Below are 23,131 nucleotides of genomic sequence, written 5' to 3'. Positions count from 1 at the left end.
AGCAGAAGCTACCATGTTCTGAGGGAACACTTGCAGTCACATATTCAATCAGAGGCTTGAGCAACACTCATCTCACCTCCTGCTATGCAAACACCATGTTACAATGTCTTCTTCACTGCCAACTTCTGAAAGAGTCATTAAAGCAGAGTGAACAACAAGCCCTCAGGACTTTTGTTACCAACTATGATCACTTGCCATCCACTACATCTCTCAGTACTGTGGACATTTGTCAATTCTTAGAACCCTTCAATAGAGTTCAGCAGCAAGATGTTGTTGAGTTTCTCACCAAATTGTGTCAAACTTGCCCACAAATATCTGATGGGCTTTCAGTAACCATACGGCAAGACATACTATGTACACAATGTGAGTACCGCATATCAAATCAAGAGGTGGGGCATGTTTACTCGTTGCATGTACTTGATGGTACACATTCCATGTGTTTGGAACAACTAATTAATATGGAGCACAAGTGGGCACCCATTGATGGTGGCAGGTGTGACCACTGCCAACAATTCACACTAATAAAATGCAAAGTCCTTCAGTCAGCAGAAAGAATGCTTGCAGTCCAGCTTATGCTTTGGCAAACCGAACCAAATGGGAATATTACAAAGCGACAAGATGTGATGTTTACTGGTGTGCACAAGAGTAAAATTAATGTGGACAACTGCAATTACAAATTATACACAAAAGGAGGAGATGTCGCTTCAGGACATTACTTGTGTGTCCTCTCAGTGCCTGGCACTACAAAGTGAGTGCATGCAAATGACACACTTATTGAATTCAAACCGTGGCCAAGAAATGCAAAGGACATGTACATCGCCTTTTATGAACAGATCTAATGCTTTACGATTGGAGTACATTGGACCAAGTTGAGAAAATCAGAAGATTAGAAGACAAAAAAAAACATCATATCTAGCATTGACATGTTCATGTCATTCACTTTACAGTTGATATGCATATGGAACTTTGTAGCCAAGTACAAATAAATACAATGTTGAACATTCTGGGAAATGTACATTCTTTTTTACCATTGCTATGCTTTATACTTTTGAACCAAAGTCAAAATCAGTAACTAGCAATAAGGTATTGGAAATGCTTCTTTACTACCGATATGCATATGGAAGTTTGAAATCTATTAAAAAATAAATAAAAAAGTCTTCAAACTTTGAATGCTATGAAATGTGTCCAATATTATAACTTTGCATTTAAACACACACACACGCACACACACCATGGTAACTACAAGCAACCCACACTATCTCCAATAATCACACTTGAATTTGCTGGATTTCAGAACTGCCCTTGTTCAGATATATTATTGAAAAGACTGGGAGCTAGGAGTCTGAACAATCAGACCCCTGGTAAATGTGAACTGATTTCATTGCAGCATAAGGCAGTCTCACCTGAGTCTGGAGCTCTGTTCGTATTTCAGACCCATAATAAAATATGCATTGATCAGTTTCCATCAGTATGGTTCAGTAGGTAGCTGCATGTGTGAATGATACAGGATGTGTAATACAGGCCATGGTATCTTACAGGATCAGATATGACAGCTTCTACTGTGTATTTATGAACCACAGCATCTCCTGAAAGATTTTATTCTGGTCATCTTTTATAGAGTGGTGCTGATAACCTTTTTTATTTCACTTTTAAGAAACTTCTGTGAAACCCTCTCCAGTGGGTTTGGACATCTTGCCAACCACCGTCAACTTCTTCCGAAACCTGGAATTAAAACAACACATACATGAACAAAAAACACAGATGTACAGACAGATAGACAGACACCGCCAAATATCCCCACAATCTGATCAAGCTGATCAATGATGTTAATAACAAGTTTAATCACACTCAGCTGAGCGGTTTGGGGTTTTCTAGATGTATGGAACAGTGTAAAGTGTGACACACAGTACATGTACGTACGTACGGCCGTCTCCACTGTATCCCTGTCACCGGGGGTTTCGTGAGAAGTTTATCTCATTCAAAACCTGTACACAGGTAGGTCATTTCAACTGCATCTAAACTGAAGGAGCAGTTTGGACAATACGCCTAATGGTACAGGTACAGCTGTGGCCAAAAGTTTAGCATCAACTAGAATTTTAGGATTGAGACATAATTAAAAAAATAATAATATATGAACATAATCTAGATCTTTTATATAACAACATGTCATCAAAAGAAACTACAAAATGATATCGCTAAAGTCTACCAGTAGCCTTAATAGTAGTACATTTTTGTCAGTTTTTCGTGAAGTATATGGAAAACTACATAGTGGAACATTATTCAGCAGGTTTCATTTGACTTCATGAAGCAAAAATGAGTTTTCTATATAGAGGGTGATGCTGAACTTTTGTCCAGAGCTGTAGGTCGATATGACTGAAGTCCCGTACTGAAAACAGCTTTCTCTTCTCAGGGATCTCTGAACCCCTCTCTGCCCCACCTCTGACACACCGCCTGGGCCCCCTTCATGGTGCTGCCTGCGTTAATGATGTCATCATGCTCAAATGTCATCATGGCTTGCATTTCCACAATGGTAGCGTAGATGAGCGAGTGGTACATGCTGTCACTAATCCTGCAGGGAAGAAGAGAGGAAATGCTAGCATGGAACAGTGGGACTCCCGTTGCAAAGCAGTGTGATCCACTGCTGGTTTTACTGGGAGTTTAATAATCAGACACACTTGAGCTATATGCTGTGGCTAATCAAACAATACACTCTGCAGCACTGAATAACTGAAAAAGTTATTCCATGCTAGATCTCAACACTTCCTTAATGTTTAAATTCATGTTGCTACTACATTAAAAATGTTTGCCCCCAGTGTGTTTTGTTTAACTATGTCACTTGTACATGACAGCTTCACAGATCAAACCCTTTTTTTTGTATATAACTCGATCCCTTCTGTAGATCTCTTTATACAGCTGGTCCCTTTTTAATGACTTCGCCGCTTTTGCATATGTGAAATGTTTTCGGAGGGAACAGCACACTAAAATAAACTCAAGTGACAATAAAGATCAATGAACTAAAACATAGAGAAGAGTGCTAAAGCAGACCGTTCCACTCTGTGGATTAATAAATACACTGGGCTGTCTCAGTTCTGTATACCGGCGCTATAGAAAGGTAGACTTTCTGATAAACCCTTATTTGCATATTGTTTAACACAGTACATGCAGACAGGTGATTCCTGTTTCATTCCCATTCAGAGATGCCCTGCAATTCTCACTCAGATCAGAGATCAAAACTCACACATTTCAGTGAGAGTGGTGGGTTTATAAAGCTGTGGCTAAAAGTTTTGCATCACCTAGAATTTTGGGATTGAGACATAATTAAAAAAAAATCCAGCTCTCCACAAATGTCTCCACAAAGGAAAGCAGAGCTCCCAATCCAGCTCTCCACAAAGGAAAGCAGAGCTCCCAATCCAGCTCTCCACAAAGGAAAGCAGAGCTCCCAATCCAGCTCTCCCAATCCAGCTCTCCACAAAGGAAAGCAGAGCTCCCAATCCAGCTCTCCACAAAGGAAAGCAGAGCTCCCAATCCAGCTCTCCACAAAGGAAAGCAATGCTCCCAATCCAGCTCTCCGCAAAGGAAAGCAGAGCTCCCAATCCAGCTCTCCACAAAGGAAAGCAGAGCTCCCAATCCAGCTCTCCACAAAGGAAAGCAGAGCTCCCAATCCAGCTCTCCACAAAGGAAAGCAGAGCTCCCAATCCAGCTCTCCACAAAGGAAAGCAGAGCTCCCAATCCAGCTCTCCACAAAGGAAAGCAGAGCTCCCAATCCAGCTCTCCACAAAGGAAAACAGAGCTCCCAATCCAGCTCTCCACAAAGGAAAGCAGAGCTCCCAATCCAGCGCTCCCAATCCAGCTCTCCACAAAGGAAAGCAGTGCTCCCAATCCAGCTCTCCACAAAGGAAAGCAGAGCTCCCAATCCAGCTCTCCACAAAGGAAAGCAGTGCTCCCAATCCAGCTCTCCCAATCCAGCTCTCCACAAAGGAAAGCAGAGCTCCCATTCCAGCTCTCCCAATCCAGCTCTCCACAAAGGAAAGCAGTGCTCCCAATCCAGTTCTCCACAATACAACAAAAAACTACTTCGCAACTTAACACAACCATGCCACGTTACACGAGCACCCTTTCACAGAGGGATCTACTGTCTCAATCTCATTTAAACATCCTAGAAGCATTGTGGCCCAGGGCTGCTGTTCGGTCAGTTTCTTTGCCAGGCAGTGTACACCGCACCCTTCTTTAAACAAAGAACAGACTCGCTCTCACACCTCTCACCCACACACTGCAAACATCTCCCATTGATCCACCCCAGGGACAAACAGGGGGCTTCGGAGGGGGGCCTAAACACACAGGCCTACGTTTTACCCAGAAATATCAGCAAATTTGACAGTGAATGTGTTTCATGTGCAATTTGAACACAGTGTAAAATTTATTTTCTCTATTTGTGATATTTTGGAAGTTGATATCTGCTGATCTGATGATGATGTCACAGCATTGTGATGTCATTTCAAACCAACGGCAGCCATTTTAAAAAACTGCAACGTGATAAAAAAACAAAATGGCTGCAGCTGGTTGGTTGAAATGACATCACCAGTGTTGATAGGAATTGAAGTAAGAGTTGCGAAGAGGTAAGACATGTTTATCTGTTTCTGCTGTTACTGGTTTTAAAATATATTATAATTTAATAAGACATTTAAAGTTTCCTTCTAAGATATAAAAAAATGAAGGCTATATTTTTTTAAATCTTTAATTTAATCTTGAAAGTAAAGATTTTGCCATTATATTTAAGGGTGTAAATGTTTAACAGTTTCAACTGTAATCGACAACATTACGTAAATATTCTGTTTTATGTTTTGTGTAAATTTCGCATTTCATTTTTATATTTTTTTAAAAAATCATTTATCTTGCTGCATTGTAAACCACAGCACTTTATGGAAAAAGTTTTAAAAATACATGATTTCCATTACACGAGAGTAGATGTTAAAACTTCATGCTGATTTGAACTCGGCTCTCGCCAAGATAAGCACCAACTAAGACGTAGCTTTACAGTAAACTAATGTGATCCATATGCGTCTCCATCCATTTACGTTTCCTTCCATATGATGATGTAGATATCCTTCTGTCTGGTGTTAATGGCTGAAGTGTAATGCTGGCTCCAGGGATCAGCTTATTTTGCCTCCCTGGCGCATCAGCACACACAACGGCTGCGATGCTGGCTCCGGGGATCAACCAAAGTGCGGCCTCCCCAGCGCATCAGCATGACAACCGTCTGGATTGAGCTACGTAGGGTACATCATAAAGCAAACCGGCTTTTTTCTTGGAAAATATGTGGCTTAAATAGTAAAGGACTGTCCACACAAACAATGTAAGCCCCTGTTCAAATAAACACTGATTTTCAGTCTTAGTTGTATTAACTGCAAAATTATTTATTATTCAAAATGATATTTGCGATATTTGGAATGTTTCCATATCTGCAGTTCTGATGATGATGTCACCGTATTGTGATGTCATTTCAAGCCAGGCAACGGCAGCCACTTTAAAAACGTGATAATAAAACACAAAAAAAAAATGGATGCAGCTGGTTGGTTGAAATGACATCATAATGCAGTGACATCATCAGAACACTACAGGCTGCAATTGGTTAGATGAATAGGCATCACAAAGCTTGACATCATCACTGAACACTGGCATACCTGGCAACACCAGTGTCGATAGGAGTTGAAGTAAGAGTTGCAAAGAGGTAAGACATCTGTTTCTGCTATTACTGGTTTTAAAATATAATTTAATAATAGACACAAAGTTTCAGTCTAAGATTTTAAACAAGTATATTATTTCAGGCTTTAATTGAATCTTGAAGATAAAGATGTTGTCGTTTATTATTATTATTATTATTATTATTATTATTATTATTATTATTATTATTATTATTATTAAGCAGTTAGAGTAAAAATAAAGAAAGAAAAGCAGCTTCAGATCAGCTGCACTGAATTCTTATCATTTGAATGGCAGGTTAGAAGCCCTGCTCTGCCACAAGCTATTTTGGATATTGTTTAAAAAAAAAAGTGTCACCATTAATCCTAAATGATTCCTTATTGGTGCGTCGATGGGCCAGTTGAACTAACGAGATCAAAAAATAGGATCGGATCCGGGCTCACTGGAGCCGGATCATGAAAAGGCATTGTACTAAGCGGATCTGGGGCCATATTACAGAACAATTTCCTAACTTGCTTTCCTATCTTATCTTTCATGGCTAAGATAGGATTCTTCCTATCTTGGTAACACAGAAGCGATTCCTAAGTCACAGGTGGCGATACTTTCCTAAGTGCTCCATTCTATCCTAACTTAAGATAGGAAAATGAGTTAGGAATCCTTTTTCTGTAATACGGATTTTCCTAAACTGACACTTAGAATTTCCTATTTCTCAGATAAGATAAGATTTGGCAGTTAGGATCTTTCTGTAATATGGCCCCAGGATCCTGGAGCTGCGCAGCCATAACTAGGGAAACTGACCACTGAGAAGCGAATAAGGCGCAGAGATTGAAGATTCTGAATGTCAGAAAAAAGTGCATTTAATTTAAACAACATAAATCAGAAGCAACTACTGTACATGTATAATTTAAAACTTCAGCGATTCTATAAAAACAGATCGAGTATATTAATACCAGTATCTGGTTTTGTTTTGTTTTTTAACTTCTAAAAATGTTTTAATAAAATGTTACCTTAATCACGTCCATGTGTGTTTTCTGACGGACACACAGATATTTTACAGCGGTATAACCACCGTACAAACAAACATCTAGCTGTAGCGTTGGTTCAGGGCAAATTATCAACACATTTTGAGCAAATGTAATCAAGTGCCGACAGACAGCTGCAACTGGAAAATGTCGCTGACAGGGTGTGGCCGAGCTGTTGTTGAGTGACGTGTGGGTGGTGACGTCACAGACCAGGAACTAAACAAAGGCAATGAATGGCGGTAGTGAAACTGAGCGCTATAGAGCTCAGCTATTTTATTAAATAATAAAATAAAAGATTTGAACAAAACAAAACACCACAAACAAAAGGGCACGTTGGCCAAACAAATAGAAATAGACAAATAAGTATCGTGCTGGGGTAAAACCAGCAAGCTTAGCAGTTGTTTAAATCACCTCCCCTTGCTCGCTGTCCCGTACTCTCCTCTGTACACTCCACCCCAAGGGTAGAGAGCTCCAGGTTTTTATATTCATAGTCTGCACGAATTTAGTAAGGATGCGCGACTGTCAGCCAGTTAAATAAATCACTAGCTGATCAGTCACGCATCCTCACAAGGTTTTTAAAATGCAAAACAATAACAAATACGCGGCACTTCACCGTAGTATAAACATAAATCATAATATAAAATAAATAATAAACACTCCACCACACATGGGGAGATTGAGGCTGTGAAAAGGTAGGCTTAAGTTATTGAGAAAAAAGGAATTGGGGGAGAAAGAAAATGATATGCATTAAAAAAAACGACAACGTTAAATCTAATTAAATCAATGATTTAATTGTAAATCGATAACATGAGAATGCCAGTATGACTTTGTCAACACAGAAAACGTAGAAATATTATTTATGAAACCTCATTACGCAGTCAGGTCTATTTTTTTCTGTAGCCATACGGCAAAATTATCCAAATTCAGTATAGTGCTTATTTAAATATTATTTTAGCAATTTTAAAAAGGTTTCAGTTATGCATTTTGATGATGCATGGTCCATTTTAAAAACGTTCGATCAAGCTCTGATCCGATTCTGATCTTGGTCTAAATTAACAAACATGGTTGATCCGACAGTTGGGCCGTATTCTTACTTCTTCCTCGCCGAAAACCTCAAGAGGGTTTTGCATATCTTTAAAATCCCGACCTATACGTGTCTGACGGTTTTGAATAAAACAAATTACGTTTAGTTCCTCAGTTTTTCAAAAGTGGGATCAAGTTCTTATCCTGCTCAAAAGCAAGATCAGGTTTGAGCTCAGATTGAGCACTGATCCGTTTAGTACAACACAACTAGGATCAAGATCAGAATCTGAGCCCGGATCCGGGATTGGACCCTTGTGTTCCCTTTCCAAGCTTTCCCTAAACACTATTATTATTATTATTGAAGAATAATGACTAAGATTAAATGTGTTTTAATAAGGAGGTTCCAAGAATGATCGAAATGTAAATGCTTCTGATCCCAGATTGAATGTATGATGAATTTGTCTTTATTTTTAGGGATGTGAAATCACTGCTGTCTGTTTCTGGTCCTCTTGCCTGGACACTCTTGGAAAAGAGGTCTCAGTCCTAGTGTTTTTTCCCTGGTTAAAGAATGAATAAATAAATAATAAATAATTTCCGAATTCTATTTCTGTTTGGAATGTTAAATAAAAGATCTAAATTCTGTTCATGTAGGTTTCTTTTTAAATTGTAGGTGATGCTACAATTTCTGGCCAGAGCTGTAGGCAGTTCTATTAAACTTCCATGTAGATTTGATGATAGTATGTCACTGCCATGACTTGTTTAACAAAGTAAGAATCACGTTCCTTTTGAAGTCAATGTTTTGCTATTCTTTCCCATTTTTTAATAGTTAAAAAATGATGAACGGAGCTGATTAAGTTTCACCACAACTGTGGGCTGTGGCTGTCAAATTTGTTGATGACATCATCCAAAAAGCCACCAGGGAGCTTCAGAAGGACCAATGGAAAGGCGAGTCTCGCCAGAAATCACTGAGCTCCAGCCTGGGAAAAGAAGAGGTTTCTCCCACAGGGTTAGCTGATGTGACATCACAGCATCCTGACAAAGATCAGGACCAATGGAAAGGCGAGCCTCACCAGAAATCACTGAGCTCCAGCCTGGGAAAAGAAGAGATTTCTCCCACGGGGTTAGCTGGTGTGACATCACAGCACCCTGACAAAGATCAGGACCAATGGAAAGGCGAGTCTGACCAGAAATCCCTGAGCCCCAGCCTGGGAAAAGAGGTGATGTCTCCCATAGGGTTAGCTGGTGTGACATCACAGCGCCCTGACAAAGATCTGGACGGGGGATTGACATATCTGCCTCAGTTAAATGTGGCACGCAGGGCGCCTCAGTGCTACGGCAGCCTCTTCATGCAAAGGAAATGCAGGACGGTGCAGCACCCCCGACCATCAAAACAGACCCACATTAAGACTAGACACAGCCTGCCAGCAGCAGCAATGGGTTTGGCAGAGAAGGAGAAAGTGAGTGCCGTGGAGACTTTAACAGAAAAACAGCCAGCCACCAAGAGGAAAGGGGTTTGGATGGTTGAAAAATTGTTCCAAGAAAAAACAGAGAAGATAATCCGAAAGGTGAGCCCGACCTGAGCCCCAGACATGGAAGAGGAGATTTCTCATGCAAGGTTAGCTGGCATGACATCACAGCGCCCTGACAAAGAGCTGGGAGAGGCAATAAAACATGCGGAAAGTGCCTCAGCACGTTCGGTGTGCAGACAGCAGCCTCTGCATGCGTAGGAAGCACAGGAGGGTGCACCCCCAGCCATCAGAAGAGAGCCCCATCCAATCCAGCCACAGCTTGCCAGCCGCAGCCTCCCAGCGGCAGCGTTGATTTCTGCAGAGGAGAACAAGAGCGGAATAAGAACCACTGTGCTCAATGAGGAGACCCTGGTTCTTTGAAGCCTTGAGACTTCTTCAGATAACATCCCGGTGTTAGAGAATCACAGCGCTGCTCTGCGGGGGGAAACTGTGGAACGGGAGGGGGAGGGAAGAGACCAAGAGGTGGGACAGCAAACTCTCGAGAATCCCAAAGGGGTGGAAAGACTCCGTGAAAGAGACCAGAAGATGAAGGTCAGTGCCGTGCAGCCTGTAAAAGAACAACAGCTGGTTGGCGAGAAGGGAAAAGGGTTTGGAAGGGTTACAAGATTTTACAAGAAGAAACAGACAGAGAATAAAATTGGCATTTTTACATTGAACTGTTCCGCATTTAAGATTTTTTTCTCTTTTTAGCATGGCTTGTAAAATATGTCCTCAAAGTATAATGAAGGGTTCTTTAATACACAGGGTTTAAATGCTTTACAACTGTAATGTTTTCACGTATATACCATACTATATTGTATATTTTCCTCTAGTGTACTAAACCATGCTTTTCTTATATTTGCATATCATGTTTTAACTACAGTTACACTTAACTATGCCTTTGCAGTAGTAAATCTGAAAAAAGGATGTATATTTATTTGTAAGTATGACTGGGAGAGGAAGGCTTGTTATATGGCTAACAATTACAATCAGCAATATTACATAATTAATTTTATATAGCTGTAAAAAAAAACATTAACACAAGGTTAAGACCACATCAGAAATACAATACTCAAAATGTCATAATAGGTAAATACGATTCTTGTGTCCTTGACTAGTGTCATATGTTGTGACTGAAACATCTGTACTTATTTGCACTTTGCACTTTTAACTGTACTTGAACTCTGTCCTGAACATTCGATGTAAAAATAAAAATAACTTTCTGGCTTTGTTTTTTTCTCCAGCGTTGCAGAGAGCGAGTCTATTCCTACCTGCTTTCCATTTAAATATTTAAACACAAAAGGGCCATTAATTCAAACATACAGATTTTTAAGACTGCTCATTGAGAGTCAATACTATGGCATTTCTCTTTTCCCTAAATATTTTCTTATTTTCTTATCTCATTAACAGCATCAATGAACTCAACTAGCTCATCACAACACAATGTTGTGCAGGGAAGCTCACACGGATGTTGAAGAGGAGACTAATAATCAAGTTAGACTCCTACTGTACCCTTTAGTCCTTCGTACCTGATGCCAAAAATCTCATGTGGGATAATAAACTAAGTCAATTATATTGTGAAACAAAAACAAGACAACAATGCAAAATCAAATAAAATGAGTTAGTGAAAGACTCCTGCTCGCTTTCAATCAAGACCACAAAAGAATGACAATTTCATATACACTGGACTGTGGGGAATCAAGCTGGCACACTATATACCCATTTTTTGGGGGGCTAGGTTTACCATGGGGTTTAAAGATGGGTGTTAACTGGCCAATTTGGTGGTTACCAGGGCTGGCGCAAGGATTTTTGCCGCCCAAGGCAAATGAAATTTTGCCACCCTCTCTTCTCACTCCTTTTTAAAATTATATGTATATATATATATATATATATATATATATATATATATATATATATACACACACACACACACATATCTGTTTTGTGAAAAAAGAAGTGATATCTGAAACAAAAACAAGCAAGTTATAAAAAGGAGCAAGCCATTTAAAGTGGAGATATCAAAAACACAAGCCAAGTTTGAAGAAACAATTGGGGCAACTTTGGCCAGCACCAAGCAAATAGGCACAACTGTAAAACCAATGCCCCGGTAGCAGTGTGTCAATGTCCTATATTGGGCAGATTTTATTATTGTTCCTATATTAACCTTACCCCCTGATTTTGATGGATCCTGAAAATTGTTTCATTCTAAGGTTGCAACCGAACTTGATGCAGAATGAGATCCAGTTTAAATGTGTCTGTTTGGAAACCTTTTTTTTTTTTTGGTTTTGTGATCCTGTGACAAAGTGGTTTGCAGTGTGCAGGTGTAGAGGTGATGCAGTGCTCAGTAACAACAATCCAACAACAGTTCAATGGTGAAAAACAAAGCTTTATTATTTGCTTTTAAATAAAAATACTGACTATACACAGTGATGTGTAAAATCAGTAAAATCATGGGCTTCAGTCCTGAAATAATAATAACACACACAGACACAGTCACAAATCCCAACAGTGAGTGCTCCTTGTGTAAGTGGTGAATTATGCAGCAACAGTGAAACAGTAGTGCAGCATAGTCCGGGGTTGATAGTGGCTGATTAGCGACAGCTCCCGGATAGTTTAGCCGTCTAACAATGACAAATACAATTAATAGACAGACAAAAACACGAAAAACACTCCGGTTTAAATCACAGTATGTCCTTTACAGGTCTTTTACATAACCATAACAAAGGAACAGATTGCTTGGCCTCATCTCCTGATATACCTTCAGTCCCGCCCTCTTCGGTAGTGAGTGCAATCACGTATCCTCCAATCCATGACTGACACCTCGCCTACCGCATTAGGGCGACGACTTCTGGTATTTTGGCTCCGCCCCCTTCCTGTATGGCCGACTTCCAACTGACCCTGAAATGAACTGTCAAACCATCCAGTCCAGGGCACACTATTCTTGTTATACCATGCCCTCACATGTCAGGAGGGAGATTGTTGACTCAGATTCATTCGCTCTGTCACAGATCCCCTTACTGAGATCACCTCTATTAGAAATGCAGTAGACATAGTTCTTCCTTATAGTCAGGGTCAGACTGTAGTAACCTGATTTGTTGAATACAGGTTAAGGCTCTGTGACAGAAATACAATGAGTTCTGGTGATAAATCTTCCTCCCGACCAGTGAGGGCGCTAAAGAACGGGAGGAGAAGTATCTGGAAGGGCTGGCCTGACAGTTCGTTTCCGGGACCGGGAAGTGGGTCAGCCTGGAAGGAAGCGAGACTCTGTTGTAAGACCGTATTGATTTGACAGGTAAAAGAGGGGCAGCTGCAAGTAATAAGGCAGCTGCAACCGTTTACCTAGATATCATGCGGGATTACATATAGGGGCCAGGGTAACGCTGTTCTTTTCCTTCGTTTGGGTTAAGCCAAGGACCGAGAAGGACGTTAGTAATAAAACTGTATTACTCTATAGAGAGTTGCGTGTGTGTGTGTTTGTGTTTGTTTATCACTGTACAATAACTGTCTGTGTTTTTGAAACCACCAGACAGCTAAAGCACATCCGGAGCTGTCGCCTTGGGCCAGCACAAGCCGGATCACCACTGCACGAACTGTCACGGAATAAAAAAGTGTATTCACTCACCACCAGCACGACTGCACGCACCCGAGACGGGTGAACGTGTTTTTGTTTTCTTTTTCCAGGACTGTAAACCTGTGTTTTCATCCCCGCGCTCTACACATCGTTGTGTATTGCCGGGGCTTATTATTTATGGTCACTAGACCAGGAATTAAAATAAAATAAAGCTTTTTTTCCACTGGATTATCGTTGTCTGCCTGTCACTCCTGCACCGCATCACCGCTACACCTGTTCCCCTTACTAACCACTTTGCCACAGGCTCCCTTGGGGGTCTTAGGTGGTAGCCTCATCAAACACTCTAACCACCCGAGGGTGACCTACAGAGTGGCCCTCCTGGTCAGGTATCCTGATGAGATTGCAGCATTGTGAACAATGGTTGGTAGAACCCCTATGCAACCGGTGGCTGAGGTCTAAGTCATGCACCTATTTTGGATCTTTCTTTCCATTCAACTGTGTGGACCTGAAACCTGAAGGTTTTCCTTCTTCAGTCCTCCAGCAGCTAGCCTCGACCACAAAGGATTGTGAAAAAAAATTGCCTGTTGTTTTGTATAGCAGATCGCTGCTCCACTGTTGTCAAAGAAATGGATTGGATTGTGTGCCATAGCTGCTCCCTGCTGAAACTGGAGCAATTATAGTGGAAGCTAGTGTTCCTCTGTTGTGAGAAAAAAAGACTACTCTTGTAAACTAGTAGTTGAATACCCCTATAGCACCTCTATCGGATATATGCTCCTGGGGTACCCTCTCTGCCGAATATATCCGTGATGCTTTTGTTAAGTCCAGCATGTATGCTGTTTTTCTGTGCATAATCAGTTCTCAGTGTGCGGATGTATCGAAGCTGCTGTTGACTGCATGGAGTACCATTCGAGTGTCCACCTCTTCATGTGATGCTTGCAGTGGTGTCATATCTGTTGATGGATTGGTAGATATCACGTCTCTCTTGTCTTCAAAACCTCCAGCAGCAAAAACTTCAAGGTTGGGATAATTGCATGAAATAAGCTGTGCAGATAGGAAGTGAGCATGCTCTGCCTTGTTCTCTGGCAATGCCAAAAAGTTTGTCCAGTTCTTTGGCAGTGGCACGTCTCTGTTCTCAATGACACGCCGTATAAGTCGGCGCTTCTTGCGAGTTCTGGCCTTGATTAATTTTTCCTGATAACGGTCGACTATAACATCAACTCTGTTGTATGTTGAGCCTGCTTGTTTTACTTGTTCCACAAAATGTCAGCGAGGTCGCCAAATGTAGTTGCATTTGCAGGTTTTCCCAGAACCACTGCCATTGCCTGGCCATCGATAATCAGTTGAGATGACGTTTTTTGGTGCTCAATCTGGTCAGGGCATTCAACATCTGTTGTCAGCAGATTCATCAGTGCCGCTTTATCTCCACCTCTGAGTTCACCATTAATTTCAGCCAATGCTAGAGGCACCAGGAGAAGTTCATGCTTCAAGATGAACGGAAGATCAACTGGCCTCCCAAGCTGTGATGAGCCTCTGTAATACACTTCTATCAGCCTTGATTACCTTCTCTGTCTTTGACATCTTCACATTATACAGGTCACTGAAAGTCGGAGCATTATTTTTCTTCAACTTCTGGCGATAAATCACTGCAGGCTTTCCATCTTCATTTCACACAAGGTGCTCCTCCACAACCTCCTCATGACCTGTTCCTGTCCAAGTCTTCTGGCATTAAGAAATTATGTTTGAATTCTCAGTAGCAAGGTCTTTGGTGGCATTTTGAAGCGTCCCAGGGCTGGCATCCCGTGAGAACACTTTGAACATTGTCAGTATACCAAGAACAGCTTCCTCATCCTCTTGATCTTGCTTGCGGCGACCGGCAGACAGTTCAGTGTGACCCACAGGGGGAGGATAAAGACCAAACATTACAAGCATTTTCTGTGTGATGTCAGTCCTCCAGTGGTAGGAAAGGGGCCATCGCTGCAAGGCTGAGCTTTCATTTGTGATACCAACAATGCCACCAGAGTCCCTGCCTGTGCCAACAATCCACTCTTAGGCATGGTCTGCATCCACGTGGTTAAACTTCTGCAGCGACCTCTTGACCTCTATGGAAAGCTGCTTTGACTTTCGCTGGGAGCTGGTTAATTTTGGCATTGAAAATTTTAAGTGGCTTCAAGTAATTTGTGTGGTCGTACCTGGTAATGTGAGGTACCATCTCTGAAAGAGCGTAGAGATAAAGATCCCACTGGCCATCACGAATTGCCCGCATGAACATGAGCAGTGTAGAAATCATCTCCATGTAGCTCCACTAGAATGCAAAGTTCACAGTCTCTTGAGACTCCACAAACTAACAAATGTAGTGCTGGGTAGTGCCTGTAGTAAGCAAGGAAAGCAATACCTCAGTATTTTCAGTATTTGAGAGATGTTGCACAATTGATTTTTTGGACATTGCTGCAGTTTCAAAACATGCACCATTATTTAGTTTGACGACAATAACCCCATAAAAAGTTTTGAAATTTCTTGTTTAGAAAAAGAAATGTTAATTTATTACAATTTTCATACATTTTTCCCTTCCCAATATTTTGTTACCATTTTGTAAATTTAAATTTTGGACATTCCTACACTTACAAAACATATTCCATTGAATGTCTAGACCTCAATAACCTCATAAAAAGTTTTGAAATTTCAACTCTAGCTGATCTAGAACCAGAGAAATCAAAGTTTATATATTTGGCGGCCATCTTGAATGCTGAGCTACAGGCCAAGAATCCGGCTTGGCAACAGAGATTTTCATAATCAGCAGGGTCAAATTACCGTAAAAACACCTGTTGGCGGCTTGTTACATGATTTGCCTCTTGCATCACATTTTTTGAGAATGCTGCCTAGACTATAATATTTATAGGAGGCTGTGTGGTTCAGTGGTTAAAGAAACGGGCTTGTAACCAGGAGGTCCCCAGTTCAAATCCCAGCTCAGCCACTGACTCACTGTGTGACCCTGAGCAAGTCACTTAACCTCCTTGTGCTCCATCTTTCGGGTGAGATGTTGTTGTAAGTGATTCTGCAGCTGATGCACAGTTTACACACCCTAGTCTTGTATCTTGTAAAGCGCTTTGTGATGGTGGTCCACTATGAAAGACACTATATAAAAATAAAGGTTACTATTATTATTATTATTAATGAATGTCACCTGCCTGTGATTAGCAGGCAGGTATATCAAGGGGCAGAAATGTTTGTTGAGGGCAGTCTGCAGTCAGTAACAGGAAAGAGGCTGTCGGTAACAAAAAGGTACTGTGTGAAACCTCTCGTGTGCTGTGAAAAATAGTTTTTTTTTTAAAAATCGGTAAACGGCTTACCCGGCCAATTATAATTAGAAACTTGAACAAATGTATAGTTTAGCACTCCATGTGTTTTGTTCATATAAATAAAAGTGCATGCAAGTGCAAGTGCAGTTCTGTGTCTGGGTCTGCTGTGTGTAAATATATATTTATTTGTTTCCATTATTCCATTTGCCTTAACAAGGCAACTTATGGCCGTTGCAAGGCAAATACCTGATTGGCTAATGAAATCCCTCCTACACAGCCTCAGAAAATCTGTATGCACTAATTTACCACCATTTAATATTAACGCCTTAACAAGGTGACTTATGGCTGTTACAGGGCAAATACATGTTTTGAGGGAATGAAAACCCTCCTAACCAGCATTAGTATATCTGTATGCAATGGATTTACCAGTATTTCATTATCATCATTTGGCTGACAGAGGGTGAACCCTTCTCATCCCAGCCTCAGCATACATGTATGCAGCTTTGTCTGGCCCATTAGATTTTAGTGGTACAGGAACCATACTCACCTATTTGGGTATTGTACCTGTTCAAGTCTGGGTTCTCCATATAGCCCCCTTGGCCTCCAGACCTCATTATATAAGGTAAACCTTTTATATCCTCTGCATCATTGATGCTATAGGAATCGTCCCAAGACTCTGTATTTGAAGTTTTGGGAGAGGGTGATCTACTCACAGCGTCAGCCTCGGTACATAACCAAACTCTCTTCCTGGGGCATCCTCCAGGCATTAGTCAGTGACGTCATCCAGACCGGTCCCTGCAGGCAGAGAGTACCACTGCTTGCCTGTGTTTACTCATAGAACGGCATCCTTTAGAGGTTTGCTTATCCTCTGCAGCAGTAGATGTTACAGGTAGACTTTATGCATTTCTGTGAAGATGTGATGCATGTAGCCTTATGTATTTCTGGGAAGATGTGATCCATGTAGCCTCAAAGGGCCTCCAGACTGCCTTATAGAAACAGAAACCTCCAAGACTTTCCTATCTTTGCATCAATGATGCTTAGGAAATCGCACATGGTGTCTTCAAGCATGTCCTCGTTTGGGCAGGAGTCAGTGACGTCATCTCAACCAGGCGCTGAATGCAGAGAGTACAGCTGATCGCCTGTTACAGTGTTTGTTGTGGTACCGATGTCGTCGAGTTACCTGCTACCGCATCTGTGAACAGAAAAAACCTTCATACCTAAACAGACTGGAAGCGACCACTAAACAGCATAGGCAGGACTTTTTTTTCTTTCTTTCTTTCTCTCGTGAAAAACTTACTAACCGCCTCCCACAGGGAACGATGGCAGCGCCCTTGTCAGCACATTGAAAAGCCGGTACAGCATGAGAAAGCACACTTCATGAGATAGTCCGGGACCTGTACAGTCACGTGACCAAACGTACGGGACCTGTACAGTCACATGACCAAACGTGTTATTGAACAACAGAGTATGATTGTGGCGGAGTGTCCCGCCCCTATGTATTATTATTTGTATTTTTGTTTGCGGCGCAGATAAAAGCGCCGCGTCTTTTGTTATTGCTTTTTATTATTTAATAAAAGCCGAGGGGTAATAAGATAATCAACAACTAGTTAACCTCTCGGCCAGAGTATAAGAAGCTGCAGCTGTCCGTTCTGCAGGGGTGGAGTGTACAGGGGAGAGTACGGGGAGCGGAGAGAGCGAGGAGAAACAACGATATTTAGAAACAATTGCTAAAACGTGCTGGATTAGCCAGCACGACACTTACTTGTTTGTCTATCTGATTCGTTTGGCCCTCGTGCCCTTTGTTTTGTTGTTTTGTTTAAATCTTTTATTTTTGTTTTGATTTATTAAACACACTCGCTTCACCCGCCCATCCATTGTTTGGTTTCTGTACTTCCTGGTCCGTGACGTCATCACACATCACCACTGCAAGCCAGCCTGCCACAATGATATAGTGCATCCCCTTCCTTTATCAACGGAAAGGTGAAAACAAAACTTTGCGTGTTAAATCAAAATATCTCAATAACGTATTATGTACTACTAACGTATTAAATAGCAATTCATCCCCTTTATTTTGATGCTATGCATGTCCCAATCTGACACAAGAAAAGCAAAATCGGATACGGTTCATGCCTGGAGTACTGAGAGTAAACAGCTTTCCGCTGTTGATGTTTAACGATTATATTTGTGTGATGTTGATAATGCTTTTTTTTCATTTCAGCATGCATAAAAAAGTGCATCTTATGTGTAGATGTAGCATTTAATAGGCTTCACTTTGAGTCAGTGCAAGTAATATTTATTTATAAGGGCAGCAGTGTGGAGTAGTGGTTAGGGCTCTGGACTCTTGACCGGCGGGTTATGGGTTCAATCCCTGGTAGGGGACACTGCTGCTGTACCCTTGAGCAAGGTACTTTACCTAGATTGCTCCAGTAAAAACCCAACTGTATAAATGGGTAACTGTATGTAAAAATAATGTGATATCTTGTAATAATTGTAAGTTGCCCTGGATAAGGGCATCTGCTAAGAAATAAATAATAATATAACACATGTAAATTGTGTGTTCTCATGAGTGTGAACATTGTTTTTTGTAGTTATACTTAGGAAACATGAACGTGTTGTTCTGGCTCGGATGTCATAAAGGAGGAGATGGACATTTATTGGAACACCATTTCTCTCTGTATCCTCATTTTTCATTTTCTGATTTATTTTTCCTTCTTACACAATCAAGATGGTCATCACAGTAGCAATGTGCGCATGTGAATGTTAGTTTAATTTAAATTAATATGTTTTTATTTTAATATTTTTAAATATAACTGGGAGATTTTCTATTTTACCTAAGTATCTATTTTTTGTATAGTATACAGTCATTATAGAATTGTGGAGGTGTGGATTTTTCTGATCCTGGACGGTGTGTGATGAGATTGTCTTTTGGAGTGATGTTTTTGCAGATGTGAGGTTGCTGCTGTCTTGGGTTATTTATCTGATGCTCGATCATATTCCCTTCTGTAAATATTACTTTATTTGTATGGTTTTCTTTTTCCGTTTTTGTGCTTGTCCAGGGACTGCCAATCAAAATTAGCTCATAGCTAAATCTGGGTGCAATACATGGCATAAATGTTCAAAATTGTAAGTTGTCACTGTCAAATAAATACATAAATAAAAAAAAATAAAAAAAACATTTTTAGTATTTGTGTTGGTTTGTATTTTTATATGGAAGTTCTACGCTTTTGTCACGTGTGCCTCTGCACCCCTTTCTGCCTTCAGTGTACAACTTTATTCAGCTGGTGAAGGGTTAAACTTTTAACGGTTTCTGTTAATCACCTGTTTTGTTACATACCTTTCCCAACCATTTAAATATATCTAGTACAGTTCCAACGGTTCTTGCTGCCTGGATGACTGAGGAGGAATATGTTCTTTATCTTGAGTAAACGTAACACATTATCTATACATAGTTTAACATATCTGAAATGCATTGTATGCAAATCTTTTACAAATATTTTAAATTATATTTGAAAATAGTTTAAATTTGGAATAGTATTTACATTAACTAAAATTCCACTAAAAATAAATAGCTCAATATTCCATACATCTTATTCAGAATCAGGGGGTGAAAGTAAGGTCAAGTTCATTTTATAGTTTGTTTAGGCTACATAATTTTTTCTTTGTATTTAAGCAAAAGAACTCACAGTACCTCAGGTCCTATTCACAGATGACAGAGCGTGTGGTCACCATGGTAACCATGGTTACAGGCTAGATCAGTGACATTTAGCTATTCGGTGCAGGAAGTAGTATTCCTGAAAAACTATATATATATATATATATATATATATATATATATATATATATATATATATATATATATATATATATATATATATTAGTAGCACTCACGGTTAACACAGGCAGACGCACCACACAGTGTGAGGCAATCCACACACAGGTGGAGGGCGGCCGCAAACCCGGGACCTCTCGCAGAACAGCATAGTGCCGACACCACTGTACAAAAGAGCCGGCTCCCTTTGTATATCGGCGCTATACTTTAGTGCGAGAGGTCCCTGGTTTGCGCCCGTCCACCACCTGTGTGTGGATTGCCTGCCTGCGTTAACCGAGATCGCTACAGTATATACACATTTACAGCACAACTTTTACACAAAAAAAACACACAACTTTCAGCTCGAGCGAAACACTAATGAACTGCAGCGTTTCGACGATTGATTAAGTTTCACTTCACCCTCTGGAAAAGCAAAAACAAAACAAAAAAAAAACTTGGATTTTAGTTTATGCTCCAGTCGGAGCTTTCCGCTGTTTGTGATATCAAACCCTGCGACGGAACCAGAAGTTGGGGTAGAACTATTGTATATGACACCGGCACTATTCAGAGTGAGATTCAGACCCTCGACTTATTTTAATGAATGACCATTATGTGGTAAATTCCTGTAGATATTTCTGACAAGCCAGCCTTTATCTTTTTGATGGAGGAGAGTGACATTTTTTGTTTAATGTAAACATAGGATGTTTAAAAATGTGTGCTACGCTGCAACGTCTGCAGAAGGCGTTTCTCTGGAAGCTGCGTGTGACATCGGACAGACAGGAGTCACAAACAGCCGGCGCAGCAAACTCTGGGACTGGGATACGAAAACGCATCTAATGATAGCAAAACAACATTTGCGCAGCAGTTTTTGAAGGACCCCTAAACCGGTTACTAAGCAACCCAGCTCAGCGCTTTTAGTATGTCAGTTAAAATGCCACAATAAACTGTCATCAAAATACAGTATTAAAAGAACAAATAATTTGTTTAAAAAAACAAAAAGGAACACACACGGTGTTAAAAATCGTAGTATTATACCCCTTCAACGTAGCGCCGTAGCAGACCCTCCAAAATCTCTGTATAGGGTATGACAGTAAGGACCCCAAGGGTGTTCTTCACAGTGCCATTTAATGTCCCAACCATACTGTTTATAAATTAACCATCTTGAAAATAAATTAACCATACTGTTTAAAAATTAACCATACTGTTCGTAAATTAACCAATTAATTATTTCCTGAAGGGTCCCTCATAGATGCTTTTTGATTTTTTTTTTTTTTTTAATGTAATCACTGACAACAGTAGCAGGGTTAGAAACTCATCCTCACCCGCTCGCTCGCCCAAGGTGAATTAAATCTGGTGAGGACTAGTTGATGTCTGTGTCTCAGTAGTCCTCTGGGCGAGTACTTAAAACAAATGTAGTACTTAAAACAAATTCAGTCTTGCGTTAAAAAATACAGGAAAGTCAATTTTCTAAACGGGGTGTAGCAGCGGTGAATAAGCATTCACAAAAAATTCTTAGAAAACTTGGAACAGAAACCTACCTTCATCTCGCCTGCAATGCCAACCCCACTGAATGACGTTTTACGTTGGTGTTCTCCCTCTGCACGGGATGCGAAGTTTATCGTTTGAATTTACTGAAACACATTGCATCTTTTGAAATAAGTGTAAAGTCGTTTTACAAAAATGTGGAGATTTATACCAGATTACGACCCTGACTGATTCCGTGAGTGCTCCGGGGCTCAAGCACCAATGGGGGGAAATAAGGTCCCACATAGTGCAAATAAATCACCTGTTCTGACAAATTATACTGTGGATGCTTCACAAACAAAATTGTTACTGCAGCATTTAAAAATATATAATCAATTTATACAAAGTCTACCAGCTTTCTTGAATATATCTGTTTCCCTCGTTTTTCTTTTGTATTTGTTATGCTCTCATTGGTAAACTATTAGGTACAGTGTCCGTCAGTTCTTGCAGATTCCACTGTACTTGCTGAAGCAGTTTTCTCCCACTGCTAATTAAAAAAAAAATAGCTACCTATCTATCAATTTCATCCCGAGGGCTACAGTGAAACGTCTTTAAATCGGGACTTTAGTTAAGGCCGCATGTGTACGTGAGTACATTAATTATAGTAATAGATAGTAATTCATAGCCAGCCAGCATTCTTGTAAATAGCAACACATGTAATGTACAATAAAATAAACATTGTATTTGTGTCACGGACACATAACACAAACACAAACTCTAGATCAGGCTGGGTAGTCACTGATCCTATACTTTTACTTTCATTTCAACTCACTTTTTCTCCCATCTCTCACACACGTTCCTCCTCTCAAACACCCACACCACAAACACAGAAAAACACAAGCTTATATACACATGCACATTAATTACATCCCCCTTAAACAATAATTCAGTAAAAGGCTCCAGCCACATTCTACACAGGTTTAGTGGGATGGGGCTTTAACTCTATCCTTGCTGCTAAACAATAACAAACAAAAGACTTGTTTTCTTAAACACAAAATACATTCAAAATCATACAATAATAACATCACCCATTCCCAAACAATACGTTTCCTTTTAAATAATAATACAATACACCACAATACAGTTGAAATCATAACAATACATTGACACGTGTGAAGCAAACACAACACATTTATTTACATGCAGGACTTTGCCCGGCCCCCACTAATTATGTGTAGGGCTCTGTTCTACCCTGCCACACCAACCATTCATCATTTCACCTCCATCACGAAAATCTTTGTTAAAACAGGTTTTTATTATAAAAAGGGTAAAGAAAACACAGCTTATTCAAATTTAAAAGCCCCATTCCACAATTTCCTCGGTAAGCACACAATGTTTCTTTTAAATTTGATCATAATGTCACGCGGTACAGAAAATACCACAGCCCAATATAAAAGCACATGTAATAAAGGTGTTTTAATTAACACAACTTTATCTAAAAAGGGTACTTGTTGCTTTCCATTGTTTTACTCGTTCTTTTGCAATTTCAAATCTCTCTTCCTGACCCATCTTTATTAAAATACACACCTAAAATTTTGATCCTCTCTCTCTACTTCCAAATCCATTGGTAATTTAAAATCAGGATTCGTCCCTCCAGTCTAAAATGCTGCTGATTTTCCCCCAATTAAATTTTACAATTGGACACCGCCTGAAAATTATTAAAAACACCAAGAACATTT

At 40.2% G+C, this 23,131-nt stretch overlaps 1 long non-coding RNA gene across 1 annotated transcript; it reads right to left on the bottom strand.

Moving 5' to 3' along the window:
• Positions 1–133: 133 nt before the first annotated feature.
• On the bottom strand, positions 134–21,495 carry LOC131736911 (uncharacterized). The gene is made up of 3 exons (XR_009328498.1): positions 21,467–21,495; positions 2,438–2,569; positions 134–1,722 (listed from the first exon to the last, which is right to left on the bottom strand). It is a non-coding gene; the product is annotated as an uncharacterized LOC131736911 (long non-coding RNA).
• Between the last annotated feature and the right edge of the window lie 1,636 nt (positions 21,496–23,131).

The sequence above is a fragment of the Acipenser ruthenus genome, chromosome 4 (assembly GCF_902713425.1).
Source record: "Acipenser ruthenus chromosome 4, fAciRut3.2 maternal haplotype, whole genome shotgun sequence".
NCBI classification, from domain to species: Eukaryota; Metazoa; Chordata; class Actinopteri; order Acipenseriformes; family Acipenseridae; genus Acipenser; species Acipenser ruthenus.
This window is presented reverse-complemented; position numbering and strand designations above follow the sequence as displayed.